Raw genomic sequence first — 25,832 nt, 5'->3', positions numbered from 1 at the left:
ACATCTGTACGAAAACAGCAACCCGGTACTCCTCGCTAATTAAAACTCAAAGACCCCCTCCAAATATTAAAACGCCCCCCATGATTCTCAGCAGCTCATCCATGAAAGATTTTTTCGAAGTATATGGCATTTGTTAAAGTTAAACACACTCACGCACACCCCTCTCTGTCTCTCCTCCTCCTCCCCCAAAAGATTTTTTGGCTTACAGCAGGTTGTGTCGCATGCGGACATTTGCAGACACAGAACAGATTTCTTATCACTGAATAACAAATGGCTCCAAACACGACATCCTGGCTTATTGAAAAAAATACATATATATTTGGCCTCCGCGACACATCCGCGCCCCCCTCGACGAGAATCAGGTGTTATTTTGGCTGACGAGAGGTTTGTCAATACCAGATTTGGTTAACTGATTCTCATTTTTCATTCGTCCTTCATTTTTTTTTTTTTTTTGTTAACTTGTTTCTTTTTTATCCTTTGTGTTTGTGTTTTTTTTTTTTTTTCGCTTCTTTTTTTTTTTTTTTTTTCTCCTTTCTTTTAATATATGAACTGATCCGCAAAGGGCATCTTTTTTGGAGACAAGGACTTGAAGCAGCCTGGCACATCCTGGAGCCTCGCCAAGCCTGCTTGGGATTTGGGAAGATTGCCATGCTGGGAGAGGAGAAGGAGAGTGTTCAGAGAAGAGGGGGGAAAAAGGCAAGACTTGGCAGTGCTCAGTCAAATCAGTTTCTTTTGTCTGCCTTCTCGGCTTGAGCTTCAGGAAACAAAATCGTTCTGGGATAAAAAAGAAAAAAAAAAAAATCGGAACTTTTTTTGTTGTTGTTTCGCAAACTTAGAAGCTTTTATTGTTGCCCATTCTTATACCTTCCGGGCTTTTTATAAATCGATACATAATATTCCCTATTCACCATAGTTCGTAAAAAAAAAATAGTTTGTAAGTAATGCTTGCAAGCAGCATTTTGTCTGGAAGGACAGTTTTTTTTTTTTTTTTTACTCTGAACAGCTTTATTTAAAAAAAAAAAAAAATCCGTCGTCGCTGGACATACTTTTATTTTAAAAGAAGAGATTTTTTTTTTTTTTTATTTAACAAAAAAAAAAGAATGTTTGATCTGGCTTGAGGGACGCTCGCGGATCGCAAAGGCCTTCTGTAATTTCTTTTCTTTTCTTTTTACGGTAAACTCGTTCTAATGAAGTGTCTCAGTTGAGTTTGATCCTCAAAAAATGTGCCTGGAAAGTAAAGTTATCTCTCTTTTTTTTTTTTAAACTCTGGAAGCAACAGTTTCCTCTTGGAGCTGCTGTCTGTATTATTGCTTTCCATCCTGCAATAAGTGACAAGAGCAAAGGCAGCAGACTGGGAGAATGAAAGACATTCTTACAGCACCTGAAGGGCAATCGTGAACAGTGAGCATTGGCACTTTGTGTTTTTTTTTAATTTATTTTTTTATTATTATTATTTTAATGTTTTTTTTGTTCTTCCTGTACATGTTGAATTATTTTGCACTGGTCTCATTAGAAAGTGCTGAATATGTGCTCTAGGTTTATTTTTTTTTTGTGTGTTTTTATTTTGTTTGACTCATTTCAATGCTTTGGTTTCTTGTTCAAAATTGACAATGTTGCCTTTTTTTTTGTTTTTCCTGATGCATAGAATGGACCTTTGGGCCTTTTCTAATTAGGAAGTGATGTTGTTTTTTGTTGGTGACTTTTGGGAATGGCGCCATTGGTGTGGAGGGGACTTTTATGTCATGTAGTTTGGTGAGAGTAAAATTAGGCATTTTTCAAGGGATAGTCGTGAATTTGGACATTACTCTTGTTCAAAAATTACAATGTTGCCTTTTTTCTGTTTGTTTTTTTTCCCTGATGCATAGAAAGGACCTTTGGGCCTTCTCTAATTAGGAAGTGATGTTGTTTGTTGTTGGTGACTTTTGGGAATGGCGCCCATTGGTGTGGAGGTGACTTTTCCTTTATGTCTGGGATAGGCATTATGTTTGGGATAGGCATAAGGCTATCCTTCATATAAGATAGGGCCAGGGACTATTCATAGGATTCAGATATATTGGGCAGACTAGATGGGCCAAATGGTTCTTATCTGCCGACACATTTTATGTTTCTATGTCATGCAGTTTGGTGAGAGTAAAATTAGGCATTTTTTCAAGGGATAGTCGTGAATTTGGACATTTACTCGTGTTCAAAAATTACAATGTTGCCTTTTTTTTTGTTTTTTCCTGATGCATAGAATGGACCTTTGGGCCTTTTCTAATTAGGAAGTGATGTTGTTTGTTGGTGACTTGGGAATGGCGCCATTGGTGTGGAGGGGACTTTTATGTCATGTAGTTTGGTGAGAGTAAAATTAGGCATTTTTTCAAGGGATAGTCGTGAATTTGGACATTACTCTTGTTCAAAAATTACAATGTTGCCTTTTCTTTTGTTTTTCCTGATGCATAGAATGGGCCTTTGGGCTTTTTCAAATTAGGAAGTGATGTTGTTTGTTGTTGGTGACTTTTGGGAATGGCGCCCATTGGTGTGGAGGTGACTTTTATGTCATGTAGTTTGGTGAGGGTAATATGAGGCATCGTTCAAGGGATAGTTGTAAATTTGGACATTTACTCTTGTTCAAAAATTACAATGTTGCCTTTTTTTGGGGGGTTTTTTCTGATGCATAGAATGGACCTTTGGGCCTTTGGGTTTTTTCTAATTAGGAAGTGATGTTGTTTGTTGTTGGTGACTTTTGGGAACGACGCCATTTGTGAGGAGGTGACTTTTATGTCATGTAGTTTGGTGAGGGTAAAATGAGGCATCTTTCAAGGGATAGTTGTGAATTTGGACATTTACCCTTGTTCAAAAATTACAATGTTGCCTTTTTTTTTGTTTTGTTTTTTCTGATGCATAGAATGGACCTTTGGGCTTTTTCTAATTAGGAAGTGATGTTTGTTGTTGGTGATTTGGGAATGGCGCCATTGGTGTGGAGGGGACTTTTATGTTATGTAGTTTGGTGAGGGTAAAATGAGGCATCTTTCAAGGGATAGTCGTGAATTTGGACATTTACTCTTGTTCAAAAATTACAATGTTGCCTTTTTTTTTGTTTTGTTTTTTCTGATGCATAGAAAGGACCTTTGGGCCTTTTCTAATTAGGAAGTGATGTTGTTTGTTGTTGACTTGGGAATGGCGCCATTGGTGTGGAGGGGACTTTTATGTCATGTAGTTTGGTGAGGGTAAAATGAGGCATTTTTCAAGGACTAGTTAATTTGGACATTTAGTGTCGGTTCACACTATGTCGATCCGACTTCGGGGGCGACCTGTGAAGTCGCGTTCACCGCGACTTCGGCGCGACTTGTACGGACTTCACATAATGGAAGTCAATGCAAGTCATTCCGATGTCGCCCCGAAGTAGTACAGGAACTATTTTCTAAGTCGGAGCGACTTGAGTTAGAACGGTTCCCGTAGCACTGCATGGACCGTGACTTGTCAGGCTGACAAGTCGCCTGACAAGTCACGGTAGTGTGAACCGCGACTTACTCTTGGTCAAAAGTTACAATGTTTCCTTTTTTTTTGTTTTTTTCTGATGCATTGCCTTTTTTTTTTTGATGATTTCTTCCTAATTAGAAAAGGCATTTGGGCCTTTTCTAATTAGGAAGTGATGTTGTTTGTTGTTGGTGACTTTTGGGAATGGCGCAATTGGTGTGGAGGTGACTTTTCCTTTATGTCATGTATTTTGGTGGGAGTAAAATGAGGCATCTTTCAAGGGATAGTCGTGAATTTGGACATTTACCCTTGGTCAAAAATTACAATGTTACCTTTTTTTTTTCTTTTTTTCTGATGCATAGAAAGGACCTTTGGGCCTTTTCTAATTAGGAAGTGATGTTGTTTGTTGTTGGTGACTTTTGGGAACGACGCCATTTGTGAGGAGGTGACTTTTATGTCATGTAGTTTGGTGAGGGTAAAATGAGGCATTTTTCAAGGGCTAGTTGTTAATTTGGTCATTTAGTGTCGGTTCACACTATGGCGATCCGACTTCGGGGGCGACCCGTGAAGTCGCGTGCACCGCGACTTCGGCGCGACTTGCACGGACTTCACATAATGGAAGTTAATGCAAGTCGCTCCGATGTCGCCCCAAAGTAGTACAGGAACTATTTTCTAAGTCGGAGCGACTTGAGTCGCTCCTATTAGAACGGTTCCCGTAGCACTGCATGGACCGCGACTTGTCAAGCTGACAAGTCGCCTGACAAGCCGCGGTAGTGTGAACCGGGACTTACTCTTGGTCAAAAGTTACAATGTTGCCTTTTTTTTTGTTTTTTCTAATGCATTGCGGTTTTTTTTGATGATTTCTTCCTAATTAGAAAAGGCATTTGGGCCTTTTCTAATTAGGAAGTGATGTTGTTTGTTGTTCGTGACTTTTGGGAATGGCGCCATTGGTGTGGAGGTGACTTTTCCTTTATGTCATGTATTTTGGTGGGAGTAAAATGAGGCATCTTTCAAGGGATAGTCGTGAATTTGGACATTTAAGTTTTATTTTATTTTATTTTTCTATTTTAAATATAAGGAAGAACACTGTAGGTGGTAAGCTGGCAGAAACTACACAAGTTAAAAAAGTATTGCCATTAATCATACTAACCAAACACGTGTTGGACTGTCTTCTATAAACTGGTAAAAACCAATATCTTATTACTGAACTTTGTTGCCCTTTGCATTTTAATGTTGTGTATTGACTAGGTGTTAATACTTCTGTAATATCTTCACTTTACTGTTCATAGACTGGATTGTGTATGTGTGTGACCTCAAGTGTCCTTGACTTTTGTCCAGCTCTAGGACTAAGGCACACCTTTTTATATATTTTGGGGTGTTAGAAGTATGTTTTGAGATTTGTTCTTGGTACAAAGATTGTAGAAGGCTTTTTCTGTACCCTCTAAATATACCTGGTATATTGACCTAAAAAATATCTGGACCATTTTTACATTTTGGAAAGGTCGACAGGTTTTTATTACCATCCTCAGGAATATATTTTCCTCACTTACTGTTTGTGAGTGTCACCACTTTGTTCCTGAGTGTCACCAACAGGGGCCTGAGATGGCAATAAAAGCCTATGTGTCATACTGCTCTACTGTGTCCACATTGGAGACATTTCCTCGCACTTCCCGGCTCATTGACCACCATTTCTGGGATAGGAAGAGAGAGAAATTATATTAGAGATGACAATAAATGAGTCTTGACCAAAGGTCAGCCACCTTTTCCACATTAGGTGTGACTTTACAGTTATTGGACAACCACCATGCTAGTGAACAGTAGAGCACTTTAGACCTCAGATCGCCCCCAGTTCCTGCAGCATCAGACCTCCGATCTCCCAATTCCAGTACTTTCACACTTCAGATCACCCCAATTCATGCACCTTCACACCTCAGATCACCCCAATTCCTGCAACTTCAGACCTCAGATCAGCCCCAATTCCTACATCTTCACACCTTAGATCAGTCTTAATTTCTGCACCATCAGACCTCAGTTCAGTCCCAGTTCCTGCAGTATCACACCTCAGAAGGGCCCCAATTTCTCCACCTTCAGACCTCAAATCACCTAATTCCTGTACTTTCACACCTCAGATTACCCCAATTCCTGCACCTTCACACCTCAGATCACCCCAATTCCTGCACCTTCACATCTCAGATCAGCCCAATTCCTGCACCTTCACATCTCAGATCAGCCCCGATTCCTGCACCTTCACACCTTTGCTCAGTCCTAATTTCTGCACCATCAGACCTCAGATCATTCCCAGTTCCTGAACCTTCACACCTGAGATTAGTCCATTTCTTGTACCTTTACACCTCAAATCACTCTGATTCCTATACCTTCAAACCTCAGATCACCCCAGTTTCTGCACCCTCACGCCTCAGATGAAACCCAAATCCCATACCTTCACACCTCAAATCACTCAAATGTCTATACTATCACACCTCATATCACCACAATTCCTACACCTTCACACCTCAGATCACTGCAATTTCTGCACCTTCACAAATCAGATCAGACCCAATTCCTGTATCTTCACACCTTAGATCAGTCCTAATTTCTGCACCATCAGACCTAAGTTCAGTCCCAGTTCCTGCAGCATCACACCTCAGATCAGTCCCAATTCCTGCACCTTCACACCTCAGATCACCCCAATTCCTGCACCTTCACACCTCAGATCAACTCCAATTACTGCACCTTCAGAAATCAGATCGGCCCCAGTTCCTGCACCTTCACACCCCAGATTACCTTAATTTCTACACCTTTCTACACCTTCATACCTTAGATTAGCCCGATTTTTGTACCTGCACACGTCATACCACCCTTATTCCTGCACCTTCACACCTCCTCTCACCCCAATTCCTGTACCTTTACACGTCATATCACCCTTGTTCCTGCACCATCACACCTCAGATCAGTCCCAATTCCTGCACCTTAACACCACAGATCAGAGCCAGTTCTTGCACCATCACACCTCAGATTACCCCTATTCCTGCACACCACAGATCAGAGCCAGTTCCTGCATTTTCAAACTTCAGATCAGTCCCAATTCCTGCAGTTTCACACCTCAGATTAGCCCCAATTCTTGCACCATCTCACCTCAGATCAACCCCAAATCTTATTCCTTCAGAAATCAGATCAGCCCCAATTTCTACATCTTTAGAACTTCGATCAACTCCAATTCCTGCACCTTCACATCTCAGCTCAAACCCGATTCCTGCACCTTCACACCTTAGATCAGTTCTAATTTCAGCACCATCAGACCTCAGATCAGTCCCAGTTTCTGAACCTTCACACCTAAAATCATTCCAATTCTTGCACCTTCACACCTCAAATCACCCTGATTCCTATACCTTCAAACCTCAGGTCACCCCAATTTCTGCACGCTCACGCCTCAGATGAGCCCCAAATCCCACACACTCACACCTCAAATGAGCTCCAAATCCCACACATTCACACCTCAGATCGCCCCAATTCCTGTACCTTCACACCTCAGATCTCCCCTGTTCCTGCACCATCACACCTCAGATCAGTCCGAATTCCTGAACCTTCACACCTCAGATCAGTCCCATTTCCTGCACCTTCACACCTCAGATCATCCTGATTCCTGCAACTTCACCTCTCAGATTATTCCAATAACTGCACCTTCACATCTCAGATCAGTCCCATTTCCTGCACCTTCACACCTCAGATCACCCCAATTCCTGCACCTTCACACCTCAGATCACCCCAATTCCTGCACCTTCACACCTCAGATCACCCCAATTCCTGCACCTTCACACCTCAGATCAGCCCTAATTCCTGCACCTTCACATCTCAGATCAGTCCCATTTCCTGCACCTTCACACCTCAGATCACCCCAATTCCTGCACCTTCACACCTCAGATCAGCCCCAATTCCTGCACCTTCACACCTCAGACCACACCAATTCCTGCAGTTTTTGAACCTCAGATCAACTCCAATTACTGCACCTTCAGAAATCAGATCAACCCCAGTTCCTGCACCTTCATATCTAAGATCAGCCCAATTCTTGCACTTTCACACCTCAGATTACCCTAATTCCTACACCTTCACACCTCAGATCATTCCCATTTCCTGCACATTCACACCTCAGATCATTCCCATTTCCTGCACCCTCACACATCAGATCACCCCAATTCCTGCACCCTCACACATCAGATCAGCCCAATTCCTGCACCTTCACACCTCAGATCAGTCCCATTTCCTGCACCTTCACACCTCAGATCACCCCAATTCCTGCACCTTCACACCTCAGATCACCCCAATTCCTGCACCTTCACACCTCAGATCACCCCAATTCCTGCACCTTCACACCTCAGATCAGCCCTAATTCCTGCACCTTCATACCTCAGATCACCCCAATTCCTGCACCTTCACACCTCAGATCACCCCAATTCCTGCACCTTCTCACCTCAGATCAGCCCCAATTCCTGCACCTTCACACCTCAGATCACCCCAATTCCTGCACCTTCACACCTCAGATCACCCCAATTCCTGCACCTTCACACCTCAGATCAGTCCCATTTCCTGCACCTTCACACCTCAGATCAGCCCTAATTCCTGCACCTTCACACCTCAGAGCAGCCCAATTCCTGCACCTTCACACCTCAGATCACCCCAATTCCTGCACTATCACACCTCAGATCAGCCCCAATTCCTGCACCTTCACACCTCAGATCACCCCATTTCCTGCACCTTCACACCTCAGATCACCCCAATTCCTGCACCTTCACACCTCAGATCACCCCAATTCCTGCACTATCACACCTCAGATCAGCCCCAATTCCTGCACCTTCACACCTCAGATCACCCCAATTCCTGCACCTTCACACCTCAGATCAGCCCCAATTCCTGCACCTTCACACCTCAGATCACCCCAATTCCTGCACCTTCACACCTCAGATCACCCCAATTCCTGCACCTTCACACCTCAGATCACCCCAATTCCTGCACCTTCACACCTCAGATCATTCCCATTTCCTGCACCTTCACACCTCAGATCACCCCAATTCCTGCACCTTCACACCTCAGATCACCCCAATTCCTGCACCTTCACACCTCAGATCACCCCAATTCCTGCACATTCACACTTCAGATCACCCCAATTCCTGCACCTTCACACCTCAGATCATCCCCAATTCCTGCACCTTCACACCTCAGATCACCCCAATTCCTGCACCTTCACACCTCAGATCACCCCAATTCCTGCACCTTCACACCTCAGATCAGCCCTAATTCCTGCACCTTCATACCTCAGATCACCCCAATTCCTGCACCTTCACACCTCAGATCACCCCAATTCCTGCACCTTCTCACCTCAGATCAGCCCCAATTCCTGCACCTTCACACCTCAGATCACCCCAATTCCTGCACCTTCACACCTCAGATCACCCCAATTCCTGCACCTTCACACCTCAGATCAGTCCCATTTCCTGCACCTTCACACCTCAGATCACCCCAATTCCTGCACCTTCACACCTCAGAGCAGCCCAATTCCTGCACCTTCACACCTCAGATCACCCCAATTCCTGCACTATCACACCTCAGATCAGCCCCAATTCCTGCACCTTCACACCTCAGATCACCCCATTTCCTGCACCTTCACACCTCAGATCACCCCAATTCCTGCACCTTCACACCTCAGATCACCCCAATTCCTGCACTATCACACCTCAGATCAGCCCCAATTCCTGCACCTTCACACCTCAGATCACCCCAATTCCTGCACCTTCACACCTCAGATCACCCCAATTCCTGCACCTTCACACCTCAGATCAGCCCCAATTCCTGCACCTTCTCACCTCAGATCAGCCCCAATTCCTGCACCTTCACACCTCAGATCACCCCAATTCCTGCACCTTCACACCTCAGATCACCCCAATTCCTGCACCTTCACACCTCAGATCACCCCAATTCCTGCACCTTCACACCTCAGATCAGTCCCATTTCCTGCACCTTCACACCTCAGATCATCCCATTTCCTGCACCTTCACACCTCAGATCACCCCAATTCCTGCACCTTCACACCTCAGATCACCCCAATTCCTGCACCTTCACACCTCAGATCAGCCCCAATTCCTGCACCTTCACACCTCAGATCACCCCAATTCCTGCACCTTCACACCTCAGATCAGCCCCAATTCCTGCACCTTCACACCTCAGATCACCCCAATTCCTGCACCTTCACACCTCAGATCAGCCCCAATTCCTGCACCCTCACACCTCAGATCACCCCAATTCCTGCACCTTCACACCTCAGATCAGCCCCAATTCCTGCACCTTCACACCTCAGATCACCCCAATTCCTGCACCTTCACACCTCAGATCAGCCCCAATTCCTGCACCTTCACACCTCAGATCACCCCAATTCCTGCACCTTCACACCTCAGACCACCCCAATTCCTGCACCTGCACACCTCAGATCAGCCCTAATTCCTGCACCTTCACACCTCAGATCACCCCAATTCCTGCACCTTCACACCTCAGATCACCCCAATTCCTGCACCTTCACACCTCAGATCAGCCCCAATTCCTGCACCTTCACACCTCAGATCACCCCAATTCCTGCACCTTCACACCTCAGATCAGCCCCAATTCCTGCACCTTCACACCTCAGATCACCCCAATTCCTGCACCTTCACACCTCAGATCAGCCCCAATTCCTGCACCCTCACACCTCAGATCACCCCAATTCCTGCACCTTCACACCTCAGATCAACTCCAATTACTGCACCTTCAGAAATCAGATCAACCCCAGTTCCTGCACCTTCATATCTAAGATCAGCCCAATTCTTGCACTTTCACACCTCAGATTACCCTAATTCCTACACCTTCACACCTCAGATCACCCCAGTTCGTGCACCTTCACACCTCAGATCAGAGCCAGTTTTTGCACTTTCACACCTCAGATTAGCCCCAATTCTTGCACCTCCACACCTCAGATCAACTCCAATCCCTGTCCCTTTAGATATCAGATCAGCTCCATTTCCTGCACCTTCACACCTGAGATCAGCCCAAATCTTGCATCTTAACACCTCAAATGACCCCAATGCCTGCACCTTCATGCACCAAAAGTATTGGGACGCCTCCCTTTACACACATGAACTTTAATGGCATCCCAGTCTTAGTCTGTAGGGTTCAATATTGAGTTGGTCCACCCTTTGCAGCTATAACAGCTTCAACTCTTCTGGGAAGGCTGTCCACAAGGTTTAGGCACAGATCAGCAAAAGAGGCAAGGAAACCGCTCAGGTGAGAAAATAATCCCGACCATCAAGGCAAGGTGCAGCTAGGATCCGCAGTCCAGACAGCTATATTATGTAGAGAGAAAGACAGCCACACTCGAACTTGAAGGTGCAAAATATAAAATCCGTTTATTTGAATCCAAAAGTTAAAATCAATCCAAGATACAGTCCATGATACAGTCAGAGACAAGGGATGAAAGCATAGCAGTTGACGCGTTTCACGAATAAACGTCCGCTTAGTTGATTGATTTTAACTTTTGGATTCAAATATATTTTATATAATTTTATATTTTGCACCTTCAAGTTCGAGTGCGGCTGCCTTTCTCTCTACATCACAAGGTTTAGGAGTGTCTATGGGAATGTTTGACCATTCTTCCAGAAGCCCATTTGTGAGGTCAGGCACTGATTTTGGACAAGAAGGCCTGGCTCAAAGTCTCCGCTCCAATTCATCCCAAAACTGTTCTATTGGTTTAAGGCAGAGTTGTATAAAGTACTCAAAACCCATACTTGAGTAAAAGTACAAGTGCTCGATCAAAAAGTGACTTGAGTAGAAGTGGAAGTGCTCGATCAAAAAGTGACTTGAGTAGAAGTACTAAAGTATTCAACATTTTTTGTACTTAAGTATTGCAAGTAGTTTTTTTTAAAAAAAATTTGCTACTCAAGTACTGAAAGTAAAAGTACCAGTAGTTTTGAAAAAAAAATTGCTACTCAAGTACTGAAAGTAAAAGTACAAGTACTGTGTTATGTAGTTATTAAAGAAAGAAGTCCAAAGTTTGAACATCATATTGTTTTTTATTATTTCAAATGCAGCTTTTATTTATACATACAGTAGCTTTTATTTTCGTATGCGCTGATAATACACATGTTTTGAGCTTCATGAAACCTGCCATCTACTGTTCTGGCAGTGGTAATTTTTATAATTGTAACGAGTAACTATGCAACACAAAAAAAAATATCGGAGTAGAAGTATTGAAATCATTGAAAAAATGTAGTGAAGTAAAAGTGGAAGTAGGAGAAAAAATTCTACTCCAGGAAAGTACAGATACCGCCTTTCGGTACTTAAGTACAGTAGTGAAGTAGTTCTACTTAGTTACTATACATCTCTGGTTTGAGGTCAGGACCCCAAACTCGCTCATCCTTGTCTTTATGGACCTTGCTTTGTGAACTGGGCCGAATCTTTTAGTGGAGGGGGGATTATGGTGTGGGGTTGTTTTTCAGGGGTTGATGTTGGCCCCTTAGTTCCAGTGAAGGGAACTCTTAAGGCGTCAGGATACCAAGACATTATGGACAATTTCATGCTCACAAAGCAAGATCCATAAAGATATGGATGAGCGAGTTTGGGGTGGAGGAACTTGACTGTCCTGACCTCAACCCGCCAGAACACTTTTTGGATGAATTATAACGGAGACTGCGAGCCAGGCCTTCTCGTCCAACATTAGTGCCTGACCTCACAAATACACTTCTCGAAGAATGGTCAAACATTCCCATAGACACACTCCTAAACTTTGTGGATAGGCTTCCGAGAAAAGTTGAAGCTGTTATAGCTGCAAAGGGTGGGCCAACTCAATATTGAACCCTACGGACTAAGACTGGGATGCCATTAAAGTTCATGTGTGTGTAAAGGCAGGCGTCCCAATACTTTTGGTAATATAGTGTATCTTCGATCACCCCAATTCCTACACCTTCACACCTCAGATCCTGCACCATTATGAGCGCAGGAGTTCTACTTGCATACTTGCTGAAGCTGGCGAGCAGTAAGAAGGGAGGTAGGCAGGCTTCTACATACGATGATGTATGCAGCTGCAGGCAGGCCTACACTGATACTGGGCCTAGACGGGCAGGCCAGGCGTGTTAATTTTGGCAGCAAATTTTGATTTAGTTTTAGTCATAGTCTTTTGACTTAAAGGCCATTTTAGTTTTAGTTGTATTTAAGTCATCTGAATTGTTTTAGTTTTAGTCGTATTTTAGTCGATGACATAAAATCTCATACATTTTAGTCAACTACAAATCTAATGGGCTTAGGTAAATTGTAATGCATTATTTAACCACTTGCCGACCGCCGCACGCCGATCTACGTCGGCGGTCAGCCCCTCACAGGCAAAGTGACGTAGGGCTACGTCACTAGCTTGTGAGGGTCTAGGGAGCGAGCGCGCGCCGCCGGAGGTGCGCTCCCGCTCCCGCGTGGTCACGGACCCCCCCGCGCGTGTGACCAGCGGACCCGATGTCCGCCGGCCACTCTGTGATCGGCGGGGGAGAGGGAGAAAGTCAGGCAGCTTGTGCTCGCGTTAAAAAAAAAAACAACAAAAATGACAAAAATCTTTCCCTTAGTCAGTAAACGCAATAACTTTTGCGCAAACCAATCAAAATACGTTTTTTGCAATTTTTTTTACCAAACATAGGTAGCATAAAACAAATTGGCCGAAAATGTTAAAAAATTTTGATTTTTACATTTTTTTGGGGGGGAATTTCATATAAAAAAAAGGGAAAAATATTGCTATTTTTGCAAAATTGTCGCTCTTTTTTTGTTTATAGCGCGTGATCAAAAAATCGCACATGTGATCAAATACCGCCAAAAGAAAGCTCTGTTTGTGGGAAAACAAAGACGCCAAATTCGTTTAGGTACAGCGTCGCACGACCGCGCAATTGTCCGTTAAAGTCACGCAGTGCCGAATCGCAAAATACCCCCTGGTCGTTTAGCAGCCAAATCCTCAGGGGCTTAAGTGGTTAAAGATTTCTCTAGGATTTCCAAACTAATTATATACTCTTGGAGTAAAAATCTAATAACATGTTATTATTTCTGGTATTAAGGTTTGAACACGCACTACAGACGCAGATTTAGCCATTGTGATATAGAACGTCTTCATAAACAAAAAAAAATATTGCTTTTTGACAAACCGAAGTGCAACTTCAACCACTTGCCAACCAGCCGCCGCAGTTATACAGCGGCAGGGTCCCGAAAATCGCCGTACCTGTACATCAGTCCGCAAGAGCAATCCTAGGGGCACACGCGCTGCTGGGGACGTGCGCGCACGCCCACGCGCCAGCAGGGAAGCCGATCTATGGGGCCGGCAGCTGCGATTGCCGCCGGGCACCCACGATCACTCCCCGTGGAAAGAGAGCGGCGGTCTGCTGTTGTAAACACAACAGACCGTTGTTCTCTCTGGTATCAATGCAGAGCACCTGTGTTCCTCCTATTTTAGGTCTCTGTATTGATTCCACAAACCCATCCCCCCCACAGTTAGAAAACACCCCTTAGGCATACATTTAACCCTTTGATCGCCCCTAAGTTAGCCCCTTCCCTGCCAGTGTCATTAGTACAGTAACAGTGCATATAAGCACTGATCACTGTAGTTATGTCACTGGTCCCCCCCAAAAGTGTCAAAAATGTCAGTTAGGGGTCCGATCTGTCCGCCGCAATGTTGCAGTCCCGCTAAAAATCACAGATCGCCACCATTACTAGTAAAAAAATAAATAAAAATGACATAAATCTTTCCCCTACTTTGTAGACGCGATAACTTATGCGCAAACCAATCAAAATACACTTTTACCAAAAATATATATAGCAGAATACAAACTGGCCTAAAATGATGAAAAAACTTTGTTTTTCAATTTTTTTTTTTTTATTGGGAATGTTATATTTTTTTTTTGTTTATACCGCAAAAAATAAAAATCGCACAGTTGATCAAATTCCACCAAAAGAAATCTCTATTTGTGGGAAAAGAAGGACATTCATTTTATTTGGGTACAGCGTCGCACCACCGCGCAATTGTCCGTTAGTTGAATTGCAAAAAATGGCTTGGTCGGAAGGGGGAAAATCATAGTCTTATGACTGAAATGCCATTTTAGTTTTAGTCGTATTTTAGTCATCTGAAATGTTTTAGTTGTCTTTTAGTCGACTAAAATAGTGTTAATTTAGTCAGCGAAAATATTTTAGTTAACAAAATTAACACTGCTGGTGAGCTGTCAGTCACAGCCTATGACAGCGCCACTGAATTTGTAGGTGAAAGATCCTTTTGGTTGCCAAAAAATGACATTGCATGCCTGTCCAGGTAGGCATGTCTTTGTTTGCCTATCACTTTTCTAGACCATTACCACCATATTTAAATGAAAATTGTCTGAGGCTTCCAGTTTCTGTAGGGATCTGTGAAATTCATTAGACACAAGGATCATTTTGGAAATTAGGTGATCAGGGGGTTGGCAGAGTTTCAAAGCTGGAGTACTCAAGGCTTCCTTGGTCCTGAACGTGGAGAAGATTGGGTAAATACAAAAAGAGCAACATTGGTCAGGGGGAATTTGAATGAAGCAAGAAAGGAGCGAGCGGCGCCAGCTTAGTATAGTACAAGTTTATTTAACACTGTTAAAATTGGTGACTCACTGTCCGAGGTTGGGTGAGACCGGTACACAAAGACTGTTAGCGTCATCCATCTTCCTCTTCCAGGATAGTGGTCATAGGAGAAGGTGGTGAGGTTCCAGAGGTATAGCCGAGCCGCTGTGGGGCTGCTAGTTGTCACTGGCCGCGGCGGAGCATGCACAACAGGGCTCCGGCTGCCGACTTCTGATCCCTGATGACATCACTTCCTGGCAGGAGAAAAATAGGGGTTGCACGCGTTCGGAGCATCCGTGCTCCTTCGTCAGGAATTTGAATGAAGCTCATCACACAAATAATCAATGAGTAAAAATAATAAAATATAATATAGAAATGTATTGCATATTACTGATATGGATAACAATATTAGACATAATCAGGTGGGTTAAAAAACACTTAATTGAGCTGTAATATAGTCAATAGTCAACATGATAATCACAAAATAGTATATATATATATATATATACATGCAGAGCCGTCTTTAATATTGATTGGACCCTGGGCAAATATTTTCTTGGGCCCTCTAAAATCCACTTATTACCTTTTTGCAGGCAGTGCGGGCTCAAGGGGCTGATGCTTTGGGCCCCACAACGACTGGGCCTGGGGCAGCTGCCCCTTTTGCCCTGTGTTAAAGACGGCCCTGTATACATGTATGAGTAAATAGCTTGGCAAAATAAAAGGGGTAACAGAGAAATATTCCAAACATATCTAGGCATCCTATAACTCTACGCGTTTCGTGGATTGGTCTCCACTTCTTCATGAGTAGATGCAGAAAATGAAGTCTGGAATAATGAAAGGAAAAAGACCAAAATAATATAGTATATGTAATAAATCCCTGGAGGGAAATAGTACAAGGACTGGAGCCCTGGTACTTACATGACAGCCCAATTTGAAAGGGAAAAAGAGGAGTCTGGCAGCCCTGTGGGTGGGGGGACGAGTCAGGGGGCAGTCACCCCAGGGGACTGAAGCGGTGGGACTCGACCAAAAACCCACAGGAGTGAAGTTCCGCTTTAACCTTCCTAGCGGTATTCCTGAGTGTGACTCGGGGTTCGATTTTAGTGCCAAAAGCGGTAACCCCGAGTCACACTCGGGGTAGCGCTAAGAAGATCGCTGGATGCTGGAGGAGGTTTTACTTACCTTTTCTCCGGGATCCAGCGAAGACTGCGAGCGGTGTGCGGCGGCGGAGCTCTCTCCCGATCGTCTGCGAGCCCCGGCTTCCGTCTCCGGCGACGTGACGTCCGCCGGGGGGTGGAACCGGCGGCAAATTCGAATGTAAAATGCACCAAACACACTGATATCGTTCAAAATAAAATAAAATCACATTACATTACCCCCCAGTGCCCTTTCCTGCAGTTTTACTGTACTTTTTATGTAAATATATGTATATATATATATATACATATATATATACAGTATATATATATATATATATACGTATATATATACACATATACATATATATATACACACACACACACATATTATATATATATATATATATATATATATATAGTATATATATATATATATATATATATATATATATATATATATGTATATATATATATATATATATATATGTATATGTATATATATATATATATATATATATGTATATATATATATATATATATATATATATACACACGTATATATATATATATATACATGTAATTCTTGTGAATGAGCAGACCAAACCAACTGTATACATTATATATATATATATATATATATATATATATATATATACGTATATATATATATATATATATATATATATATAATATATGTATACATACATATATATATATATATATAATATGTATAATAAATGTATACAGTTGGTTTGGGCTGCTCATTCACAAGAATTACATGCTTTCAGCACCTAAAATCCAAAAGAATCATACCGCCAGGGAGGTTAAAGAAGAAGTAAAAAAAAAATGGATTTTCAGCAAGTATAGAACATTTCTGTTGATCCTGCCAGAAATGTCTTGTCCATGTGACTTATTGCAAGCTGAAAAGACAGAACAAAGAATCTTAATTTTAATGTGTAAACTCCTGATCCAATAAATCTGCAGACTCTAGAACAAAATTATAAGGATTCTTTAAAAATTGACATTGTTTGACCTTAGCGTTATCCTAAAAAAAGTCCATGGCAGAACTTATACAAACTCCGCTGAACATTCATGGAGTTCAAACTGGGGAGGAAACACATACTATAGGCCTATATGCAGATATAGCTCTATCCTAGCCATAGTTACATAGTTAGTGAGGTTGAAAAAAGACATCAATCCATCCAGTTCAACCTATGATGTGTGTGTGTGTTTGCTGTTAACCGTACATTGTATACCCCTGTATGTTGTGGTCTTTAAGGTGCCCATCTAATAGTTTTTTGAAACTATCAATGCTTCCTGCTGATACGACTGTTTGCGGAAGAGAATTCCACATCCCCACTACTCTTACAGTGAAGAACCCCTTACGTATTTTAAGGTTAAACCGCCTTTCCTCTAGTTTTAGTGAGTGGCCACGTGTCTTATTGTATTCCCTTTCTCTGAATAGTTTGTTCCTTATGCTTGGGTCACCAGTACAGTATTTGTACATTGATATCATATCCCCCCTCAATCCTCTCTTCTCCAGAGAGAATAAGTTCAGTGCTTGTAGTCTTTCCTCATAGCTGATGTCCTCCATTCCCCTAATTATTTTTGTTGTCCTTCTCTGGACTCTTTCCAGTTCCAGCACATCCTTCCTGAGGACCGGTGCCCAGAACTGGACAGCATACTCCAGATGTGGCCGGACCAGAGTCTTGTAGAGTGGGAGAATAATCTCTTTATTTCTGGAGTCAATCCCCTTTTTTATACATCCCAGTATTCTGCTGGCTTTGCTTGCAGCGGCTTGGCATTGCATGCCACTGCCAAGCTTGTTGTCTACCAGTACCCCCAGGTCCTTTTCCATCCTAGACTCACCCAGAGGTCCCCCCCCCCCTCAGTGAGTAGCTTGCTTTCTGGTTTCTGGCCCCCAAGTGCATTACTTTACATTTATCAACATTAAACCTCATCTGCCATGTAGTTGCCCACCCCGTTATTTTGTTCAGGTCCGCTTGTAAGGTTTCCACATCCTGCATAGAAGATATTGGCATGCTTAATTAAGTATCATCCGCAAATACTGAGATTGTACTAGATATCCCCTCCTCTAGATCATTTATTAATAAATTAAACAGGATTGGCCCCAGGACAGAACCCTGGGGGACCCCGCTTTCCACACCCGCCCAATCCGAGTACTCCCCATTAATCACCACCCTCTGGACTCTCCCCTGGAGCCAGTTCTCTATCCAGGTACTCACCTCATGGTCAATACCTACCTTCCTTAGTTTGTACAGTAAGCGTTTGTGGGGAACGGTGTCAAAGGCCTTTGCAAAGTCCAGATACACCACATCCACAGGCTTACCTTTATCTAAGTGGCAGCTCACTTCATCGTAGAAGGTTAATAGATTGGTTTGGCAAGAATGATTTTTCATGAATCCATGCTGTTTACTAATAATAATACAGTTTTCATTACTAAAGTCTTGTATGTGGTCCCTTAACATCCCCTCCAAAATCTTGCAGAATCAATATCCTTTCAATATCCTTTCCAGAAGTTCTGAATAGGTTGTCAGAATTGAGTAAAGTTTCATATTACAAAGTCAACAGAAGATAATCACTTATTCTTGACTTGGGTATTCCTACCCCTACCAAACATTGATTTCTAACAAAATTTCCCTATTGATGAGTTGACAAAAGTATCTCTTATTTAGGAATACAAATAACCCACCCTAGTTAATGTACTTTCACTTGAAACTACTCATCCCTCTTAACACAAGCTCAACAGTGGTGTAGGGAATATTGAACCTACAACTTCTGCAGTGTCTGGCTCTAGCTCTTCTCGCTGTACCACCTGAGACAGGGGACAGCACCCTGTCTGATTCATTGGAAAATTTTGCCTTGTACTATGTTTCTGATTGCTCCTTCCATGAACTTCCTGATTTAAGCAATGTCTCTGCACTTCCTGTTTGCCAAATATTGTGCTCTTCTCCAGCCGATATCTTGCTCCTTTCATTTCTGTTCCCGTCCGTATCTACCATTTTTTACCAACGTTTGGCTTGTTCCTCAACTATGTTTCCACTTGATTCCAACCTGCATTCATTTGTTACCGACCTTTGGCTTGTTTACTTACTGTTTTTGCTTGATGCCTACCTGCTACTACTGTTACTGGACTCCAGCTTGCTTACCTCCTGGTGAGGCGATCTTAAGGCCCGTGATCTGGCACCAGCATGAAGCAAAACCCGTCTCCACTATCAAGAGTTCTGGTAAAAAACAGTTAGTGCTTAGACCCAGCATTATCTGCCAGTGTGACCTGCTCGTGTACTTATCCTGCTGGTCAGTGGAAGCCTTTCCACTGCTATAGCTACTGGTCTCCAAGCCTGTTATAATCACCCAGTTGTCTCCTGGATCGGTAGAATAAGAGTAATTAAAATTATATTATGTATGATCCTGTACATCAGCTTTTCTCAAATAGGGTTTCTACTAGAGATCGCCCGATTATCGGCAATGCCGATATATCGAGGGCCGATATGCACTTTCCCCGATAAATCGGAATCGGCAACCAAGGTGACCGATATTGCTGATATTTCGGGAAAGTGCATGTACCGGAGTGATGCCTGCAGCTAGAGGCATCACTCCGGTACCGGCGTCCATAGCCGACGGTTGGCTGTCTTGTAATGACAACCGATGCGGCTGAGAAGTCGCTCGACTGTCATTACAAGGAGCAGGAGGGGACGTCCCCCCCCCGATCGGGTCTCCATGCAAAAACCCGGAAGTGATGTCATGAGTGACATCACTTCCGGGTACTGTCTGGTGCCAGATTTTAAAAAAATGACAGCATTCAAAACAGCCAAACTTGGCGTTTTGAATGCTTTTAAGTGCAGAGGAGGGGTTTGGGGTCTTTTAGATCCCCAGATCCCTCCACAAGAGTACCTGTAAAGTAAAAAAAAAAAAAATGTTTCAATGTACAGAAATATCGGCCCATATTGGCCGATACCGATATGCATTGACCAAAATATCGGCATCGGCAACGGAAAACCGATATCGGTCCATCACTAGTTTCTACAGAGGTTGGGTTGCTTGAGCTGTGGCTAATTGGCCCCCCATCTGATGGTGCCTGCATAGATCCAGGTCCTTCACTGCTTGGCAGAGCCAGTACCATGACACCAATGATTTTTAAGCTGTTTGTAAAGGTGGCTTTCTAACCAACACTGCAAGAGGGAAATTCATTCCACTGATCACCAATGTAAGGGGCGTATTTCTAATGACCACCAATAGACTAATCTTAGCATGGGTTCCCTGAGATGTGAAAATGATTCATCTGGAGTAGAAAGGTTTGGAAAGATGGCTGTGTTTTCTCCACACTGTAATCATACTGCTGTCTACCATGTTTCAAAATTGGCTACAAAATATTCTTCAAAACTTTATTTGGCAAGGAAAAAGAGCGAATAAGCTTAATTTCCGACACCAGAGTAGTGGAGGCAAGGGTGCTGCTAAAATCCCAAACTATTTTAAGGCCACTATCCCAGAATAACCAAAACACTGGTAGAACCCAGGGCATACAAAGAAATTGGTCAACATTAAAAGTATTATGATAAGATGTTACCTCACTCCTGATTTGGTAACATCCATAATATTACCTACATTCACAGACCATAGTCCTCTGATGTTGATTAGAACTTCCTTGAAGACATGGCAGTCACTAGACAGGAGCACACGTCTTTGAAACATACCAACATAAAATATAGTATCAGATTCATAAAAGTCCCAGTATTATATTTCCTTCAATCATATTGAATCTTTCAAGGAGGATTATAAGGTGGGAAGACTTAACAACGTGGCTCTATACATTTCTTGGGCGAACAGTCTACTTCTTCAAGAGAAAGCAGTAGGTACCTACAATCATAATGCTAGACCTTGTTATTACACACATATAGATACTCTCCATGTGTTAAAATATATAGATCGATATAACTTATATTGTACATCAAATATAATTATAAACCCAATCCAATAAAAACACTATTGTCCTGTGTGCATACACATCCCGTATGCTTGGGAGGGCTGTAGGGGATCTCAAGGGTCAATAATCCAGTTGGGAACAATTTATCTGAATTATCGATGAAAATCAATGCAAATATCATTAAAGAGGAGCTCCAGGAATGAGATTCGTTTAAACACTTACTTGGGGCCAGCTTGGCTCAAATGCATTATTCAGCTACCACCTCCAAGTGGCTGATGGAGAAGCTGTAAGCGGCATCCTCTTCCAGCGTGTGCTCGGGTGACTTCCCTCCTGTGCAGCAAACATAGAGTAGCATTCTGGTTGGCCGAGGCAGAGATCATGATGTCATCTACCCCACCTTTTTACCTCAACAAATCACAGCACACCTTGTATTCATTTAAAAAATGCAAGGTTTCTTCTGAATGGAGGAAGTGTGGGAGTGAGTGATACTCTATGTTTGGCGCACAGGGGGAAGGTTACCCGAGCACGTGTCGAAAGTGGACACCATTTACTGTACACAGCATAGGCTTCAACAGTAAATTACAGCTTCACTGTTGGTCATATGGACCTGGCATCTGGAAAATTTCTTCGAGCCAAGCTGACCCAAATTTTAGACTTCAACAGTGAATTATAGCTTCACCGTTGGTCACATGGCGGTGACATCTGGATAATTTGTTCAAGCCAAGCTGGTCCAAAGCAGGGGCTGACTGGCTACTTTCGGCCCAGGGAGCAAGTGCAAACCAGAGGCCCATGGTGGAGCAACTCGGCCCTCCTCCCACTCTCCCTTTTCCCAGCCTCCTACTGACCCTCATTCCAGGCTGAAGCTCCACACCAGATACTCTATACACACCATTCGAATCCGGGTTCCTGACCTGGCCAGCAGGGGGCAGTTGGGGGGAGCTGGGACAGCTCAGTTGGGGCTGTCTGGGGGAGGTGAGTCTCCAGTGGTGCATGGAACCGGTCTCTACTCAAACACAGTTTACACCATCCATGCTGATCAGGGGGGTTGGCCTGCACTCTGTCTTTGTCTTCAACCCAAACCCAGTAGGTCAGCGGCAGGGACTTTTACTTCTCTTCACTGGGAAACCTTTAGGCATGTCTTAGGCAGAAGCAGTGCAGCATTTTTATGGGGCATCAGAGCAGCCCAGGGGGCAATTGCCCCCCTGCCCCCCAGCCCAGTCCTCCCCTGGTCCAAAGTAAGTTCTTAAACTAATCTCATTCCTGGAATTCTTCTTTAAGGAAGTCCCATCAATCTACAGTGTAATGGAGTTGAAAAAAGGTGGACATGAATAAAGTCCAACCCAGGTGACAGCCATGGTGCCCTCCATAGATACCTTGGAGAAATGAGCATAGACACCAGTTGGGAAAATAAAGATAAAAAGCCTGAAAGAAGAAAACACCCACATTGAAGGACTGGTAGGCTGCAATATTTTAAATTTTTTGTTGGTGGTTTGAGTTACACTTTAGGTCAAAAAGGTTAAAGAACCCTAAAACGTGAGACCGTTTGCCACCCTCTAACAGGAAGGGCAGGATCACAAGGAATTATTTTAACAAAAGCTGCAGATTTAAAACAAAAATATTAAAAATTACTTTTGGAGTTTAATTAATGTTAAAGCTTTTGTGAGATTTTAGTGATTTGGTTCACTTGCAGAAACAAAACAAATCCCAACTCCAGCTTACAATTTTCAAGCAGCTAGAACATTGTTCTTTTTTCCAAGTTTTAAACCATTTCAATAAAAGCCGATGGTTGTGAGAACCCCCCCACCCCCCCCCCCCCCCCAGCAGTGTTATATGGATTGTCTCAACCTCAGTAACTGCTGGACAGCTTGGGACATCTGTAAATGTGGAAAACAATGTAAAACAAATACTATGATTACAAGTATTAACCCAGTTACCATAATACATTTTCGGTGATTGTCATTGAAGTGTTAGCTGTTAGATCCTCAAGAGGCCATAGTGGCTTTGACAGTTGAAGGGCAGGGGGCTGGGCTGAAATTTGACATGGAAGGTTGAAGCTCTATGAGCAATCTGGACCTGGTATCCTATGGGGGTCCACAGGGACTTGAGATGATGATTAACAAAGGCACTTGCAGTCACCAGAAGGGCCCTGCACTGTCGCTTTAGACTGGGTCTTGTTCACTTTATTTGCAGGCCTTTGAATGACTGGTAACACACAGCAGTTATCATGCCTGTTTGTTTCTTTTCAGTATTTGATATACAATAGAAATTCTCAGAAAGCGAAAATAAATATGTATATGTCAATACACTGCAATGAGTAAAAATCTGCATACAGCTGCATCCATAAACTGCAATTAAAAGGATTCTAAAGGTATACTTTTTTTTAATGTTATGCATACCTACTCTGTGCAATGCTATTGCACAGAGTGGCCTCTCACCTTCTTTTCTGGGGTCTCCCACCAGGGCTCCCTGCTCTGCCTCTTCTTAGTGCCCCCATAGCAAGCTGCTTGCTGTGGGGGCACTCAAGCAGCATGCTCCCGAGCAGAGTTGTGTGCGTCAATAGACATGCACAGCGAGACTTGGACCTCAACCCTACTGAAACACCTTTGGACCTCAACCCTACTGAAACACCTTTGGACCTCAACCCTACTGAAACACCTTTGGACCTCAACCCTACTGAAACACCTTTGGACCTCAACCCTACTGAAACATCTTTGGACCTCAACCCTACTGAAACACCTTTGGACCTCAACTCTACTGAAACACCTTTGGACCTCAACCCTACTGAAACACCTTAGGACCTCAACCCTACTGAAACACCTTTGGACCCAACCCTACTGAAACACCTTTGGACCTCAACCCTACTGAAACACCTTTGGACCTCAACCCTACTGAAACACCTTTGGACCTCAACCCTACTGAAACACCTTTGGACCTCAACCCTACTGAAACACCTTTGGACCCAACCCTACTGAAACACCTTTGGACCCAACCCTACTGAAACACCTTTGGACCTCAACCCTACTGAGACACCTTTGGACCTCAACCCTACTGAACACCTTTGGACCTCAACCCTACTGAAACACCTTTGGACCCAACCCTACTGAAACACCTTTGGACCTCAACCCCACTGAACATCTCTGGACCTCAACCCAACTGAACAGCTTTGTGATGAACTGGAACTGTAATTTTGAGCCAAGTCTTCTCATACAACATCTGTGCCATATCTCAATCCTACTGAACTTCTTTGGGATGAATTGGAATGTCAACTGTGAGCCAGGTCTTCTCAAGCCAACATCAATACCTGATCTCACAAATGGGCACAGATGCCCACAGACATCCTCCAAGATCTTGTGGAAAGCATTCCCTAAAGAGTGGAGAATGTTATAGATGTTGGAATAAGGGAAGACGGGGGGAAGATTCTGCAAGGTAAACACAGTATCCAATTAGATGCCGTGGCACTATCCCCCAAAATTTAAACCAAAGGAAAGAAAACCCCCAACCTGTCCCCAAAAGGAGAATAAGGGTAGGAGAAAAAGGGGGATTCTTTAGTGCCTAGCATAAACACACACATATAAATATATATATATATATATATATTTATTTTTATATTTGTGTGTTTAGGCTAGGCACTAAAAAATCCCCCCTTTTCTCCTTCTCTTATTCTCCTTTTGGGGACAGGGTGGGGGGTTTCTTTCCTTTGGTTATAGATGTTGGGTTATAGAGATTGGCAAGAAGAGGGGGCAACTCCATATTATAGGTCATAGGTGTGGAATAGGATGTTTAAGAAGATTGTATATTTATGATGGTCAGTTGTTTTTTTTTTCTATAAGGAGAAAATATGGCTGCTGTTATGTTTATATACAGTATCTCACAAAAGTGAGTACACCCCTCACATTTTTGTAAATATTTTATTATATCTTTTCATGTGACAACACTGAAGAAATGACACTTTGCTACAATGTAAAGTAGTGAGCGTACAGCTCTTATAACAGTGTGAATTTGCTGTCTTCTTAAAATAACTCAACACGCAGCCATTAATGTCTAAAACACTGACAACAAAAGTGAGTACACCCCTAAGTGGAAATGTCCAAATTGGGCCCAAAGTGTCAATATTTTGTGTGGCCACCATTATTTTCCAGCACTGACTTAACCCTCTTGGGCATGGAGTTCACCAGAGCTTCACAGGTTGCCACTGGAGTCCTCTTTCACTCCTCCATGAGGACGTCACGGAGCTGGTGGATATTAGAGACCTTGCGCTTCTCCACCTTCCGTTTCAGGATGCCCCACAGATGCTCAGTAGGGTTTAGGTCTGGAGACATGCTTGGCCAGTTCATCACCTTTACCCTCTGCTTCTCTAGCAAAGCAGTGGTTGTCTTGGAGGTGTGTTTGGGGTCGTTATCATGTGGAACTACTGCCCTGCGGCCCAGTCTCCGAAGGGAGGGGATCATGCTCTACTGTATGTCACAGTACATGTTGGCATTCATAGTTCCCTCAATGAACTGTCAATCAGCCTCAGACCGTGACACTCCCTCCACCATGCTTGACTGTAGGCAAGATACACTTGTCTTTGTACTCCTCACCTGGTTGCCGCCACACATGCTTGACACCATCTGAACCAAATAAGTTTATCTTGGTCTCATCAGACCACAGGACATGGTACCAGTAAACCA

General features: G+C 43.2%; 1 protein-coding gene across 2 annotated transcripts in view; it reads left to right on the top strand.

The window, feature by feature from the left end:
• MSRA (methionine sulfoxide reductase A) overlaps positions 1-25,832 on the top strand; it is a 581,463-nt gene that overhangs the window by 144,831 nt on the left and 410,800 nt on the right. The window contains exon 1 of one of the 2 annotated variants that reach the window (XM_082249519.1): positions 1,270-1,401. The exons of the other annotated variant lie outside the window; for it this stretch is intronic. The gene's annotated coding sequence lies outside the window, so the exon portion shown is untranslated. Of the gene's footprint in view, positions 1-1,269; positions 1,402-25,832 lie in introns of those variants that run through there. 2 annotated transcript variants of the gene reach the window in all.

The sequence above is a fragment of the Pelophylax lessonae genome (assembly GCF_965119305.1).
Source record: "Pelophylax lessonae genome assembly, chromosome: 3".
NCBI lineage: Eukaryota > Metazoa > Chordata > Amphibia > Anura > Ranidae > Pelophylax > Pelophylax lessonae.
Note: the sequence above shows the minus strand (reverse complement) of the source record. Positions and strands in the feature narration are given on the sequence as shown.